The following is a 3,599-nucleotide window of genomic DNA, read 5'->3' on the forward strand; positions in this document are numbered from 1 at the left end:
ATTTTTTGGGGGGAGGGGGAAGAGGCGCGAGTAATTTTCGGGTGGGGGGAGGGAGAGTAGATACGCCACTGATGTAAGTACAGATTCTTGCCTTTACACATTTGTATAGCTTATGGTGATATAAATTTAATAATTAGACAAAGATCTTGCAAGTCTACCTATAGGCCTACACTTAAATTAGTGTAGAAAACTAGATTGTGATTATTCACCGGACGTTGATCCAAAACAATGACGTCGGTACGATGTTTCTTTAAAAAAAATAACAATTACGATGAATATTCTCAGAATTCTAAAATGCACGGAACTATAATTAGTATTTCATTCATATAAAAATAGTAAATAGGAAGAAAGTATTATCGTGCATGATAGGAAGGTAAAACGTTCCCAAAGTCAACACAATTAGAGAGGTTCGTAGCGTCCCGATTGTCATGTGCACATCGTGAAATCACGAAGTGATTGAAGATAATTTCGTACGTGTCTTCTTGATCCAAATTAGTGACGCCGGGGCAATAGTTGATAGTAAATAACAGTACAATGAATATACACATAATTGTTAAATGCAGGGACCTTTATCTAGTAATACATTAAAAAAACTAATTATAATTCGGGACATATAATTATCTTACATGATATGACCCGTATCATGTGTACTCAAGCGGAAAAATAGTACGTACCGTCTCGATTCAAGGATTGACGCCGTATTGATAATAAATAATGGCTACGAAGAATTGTACAATGCTGATAGGGCCTACCTATCATCAGTATAAAGTCCATATACAAACGAACATTTAGTAACAAAATTATTATTTTTAATGATACGAACGTGAAACGTTCCCAACTTCAAAACAAAATTAGTGGGACGATGCGTCCCTCATTGTCGTTGTACGTCGTGAAGTCAGTCAACTTTTCGGCCCAACCAGTGCCCCTGCGACATGCCTAGTAATCTAGGCCTAGCCATCGATAGGGAACTAGCGCATTACTTTTGCCGGCACTAAAATCCTTGTTTAAAATTGTCCAGTGGAATTCTTTGTAATATTTGTTACGAATATATTTAATATATTTCTTATACTCTTGTCTTAGTTTTTTAGGTCAATTATAGTAGAGCTGTAGTTTGGCAGGATTTGGCCAGTAAGTCTGAATAAATAGGCCTGATATCCAGAGTGTTAAACAAACACTATTAATAATCCGGGCCAGTTTAGATTGAATTATTGTCTTTTTGGTTTCTTTTGTATATATTTGTATTTTTGGCTGAATAATTAATGAATGAGTGTTGACATTTCCAAACGCTGACGCGGACATTTCGTAACATGGACATTTCGGAAATTAGCTGGATTATCACCGGTGCCCGCTTGCCAAGCGTTTTCGTTGAAGTCACGGTAATCTTTTTTTGTAATTTTTCCTCTTCATTGTCAATTTACAGTGTCTATCACGAATATTGGTTAAGATTATATAGGCCTATTACAGGACACCTTAGGAAGCATGGGCTAAACACTACAAAGGCAGATTCACGTCCATACAGGCGTATCCACAGAAAATACGGGTAAATATATAACCTTGAAAAGTGTTTTTGAATTATTGTAGTCCATATAGAGGTCACCTTAGAGTTTGTGGGGTGTTACAAATTACATTATCGCTGTTGTGTAATGAGCTCCTCAGATCTTATTATCTCTTCGACTGCATGTGATATTCAACTGCAAAAAAAAGACATATTTAGGTAGGAATTATGACATATCGTAATGTTGCACAATACTAGAAGTCATAGACTGCATGCTTTATCTAGAGTTTAGCTCTTCTTACCATTTTATCAACCACTTAATTAAGGCCTAACAACAACAATAATAAAATAAAATAATTCAATAACAGGCCCAAATATAGCAACAATATAATAATTAAAAAAATATTAATTGGAAACAAGATTAATATATTAATTATTGTAAACTGTCAGGACTATAAGTTCCGATCATACCTTTAGCTCAAGTGTGACCTTATGATAAATGTCTGGTTTATAGTCATCTAGTGTAGATATATCGTTTCCATGTGTAATGAGGTTCACCAAAACCATTGTATCATCTAAGAAACTACACGTCTTGCACACAGGTCCACATATGTACTGTTTTCTAAAGTATTCCAGGTTGAAATCTCGAATGATTATTTCGTCAATAAAAATAATCATTTTTTTGTAAAACGAACATAGTCTGAGTCTTGTCTTCACTTATAACTTCAACTTTGATAAGATTTCTGTCGTATGAAGAATTAGTGTTTCCATGAATCACTTCTGTGTGGATGAAGAATAGACATGATTTACCTGTCCTAAATCTTGCTGCATTGTAATAGATCTCATCCCAACTAAACACTTCACAACATTTAGCGATGAGACGTAAAAATATAAATTCTTGAAGAATTTCACCAAAGTCGAAATAGAAAATGTGTTGCGAGTGAACATTGCTGTTCTGTGTTGTTGACATTAAATTGCTTTTAAATGGCAGTCGACACGAGAGATAAAAAGTACCGACTTGGTCGACTGGATCAATAACATTAAGCGGGAAAATTAGTTGTGTTCCCACTAAGAAACGAATGATGTAAGGGTAATGTCGCCAGATGTTTTTCTGCCTACAAATGTGTTCCAGTATTCTGCTGTCAACAATACCAGTCTCTTCCAAACTCTGCCATAAGTCAGCTACAGTCCGATTTCTTAGGTGAGGTTCAGGCACATTTACTAAGATTGTCAGAATGTCTATGAGCATTTGAGGGTCACAGATAACGTAATATCGGAGTGTCTCATCAAGTTCATTGTATATGACATCACCAGATCTGTCAAAGAAGTTCAAAAATTGGCACAGCTCATTCTGAGAAATGATATTACATGTTGATTTGACTTCCTCTAAGATCTGTGCTAAACTCATGATAATGTAATTTTGCAATCGAAACCTGTTCAAAATTTCATGAAATAGAAGGTATTTTATTGAATGATTCTCCTGAAAAAAATCCAATTTTTTAATCTCATTATAAATAACTGTTTGTAGCACGTTGCGTTCTTCGTCTACCGGTAACGAATTTTCAATAAAAAAGAAAAAATTGCCTGAAGGATGGAACGCAAGTAACTTAGAAAATGGTTTGTAGAGATGCGATTTCGCAAGTTGAGTAAAATTCAAAAGAGCATTTATGTCAATAACACTTTCTCGTCTTGTTCCTACAAGAAACACCACAACATTTTTAATGTCTCTATGCATAGCAACTGATTGCAACCAAAATTGTAGCCGTTTAACTTGTTTTCTAGGATCCATAACCGCTTTGACGGCGTTGAATACAATTAGATATACACCCTGCTTTGGCATGAAGAGATGGTGAGTGTTATAGTATATGTTTTGTCCTGCAAAATCCCATAAACTAAGTCTAGCATCCAAATAGGATTCATTACGAATACCTGCTTCCATTGATTTTTTTATATGCATTACCGGTATAGAGGTTGTGTTCTTCACTTTCACATATGAAAACCATTCGTAGACAAGAAAGGCAACGATAGGTACCAGAAATAGCAATAAACTGAACAAATATCGTGGAATAAAGTATTGGGTATCTTGTAAGTTCAGAACTTTAAA

The 3,599-nt window shown here is 35.0% G+C and overlaps 1 long non-coding RNA gene across 1 annotated transcript; it reads right to left on the reverse strand.

Annotated features, from left to right (window-relative positions):
- Window positions 1–787: 787 nt before the first annotated feature.
- Window positions 788–2,122, reverse strand: LOC117120978. The gene is made up of 2 exons (XR_004447453.1): window positions 1,967–2,122; window positions 788–1,691 (listed from the first exon to the last, which is right to left on the reverse strand). It is a non-coding gene; the product is annotated as an uncharacterized LOC117120978 (long non-coding RNA).
- Between the last annotated feature and the right edge of the window lie 1,477 nt (window positions 2,123–3,599).

This window comes from Anneissia japonica, unplaced genomic scaffold (assembly GCF_011630105.1).
Source record: "Anneissia japonica isolate Jap-2015-1 unplaced genomic scaffold, ASM1163010v1 scaffold287583_len18769_cov114, whole genome shotgun sequence".
Taxonomy (NCBI): Eukaryota; Metazoa; Echinodermata; class Crinoidea; order Comatulida; family Comatulidae; genus Anneissia; species Anneissia japonica.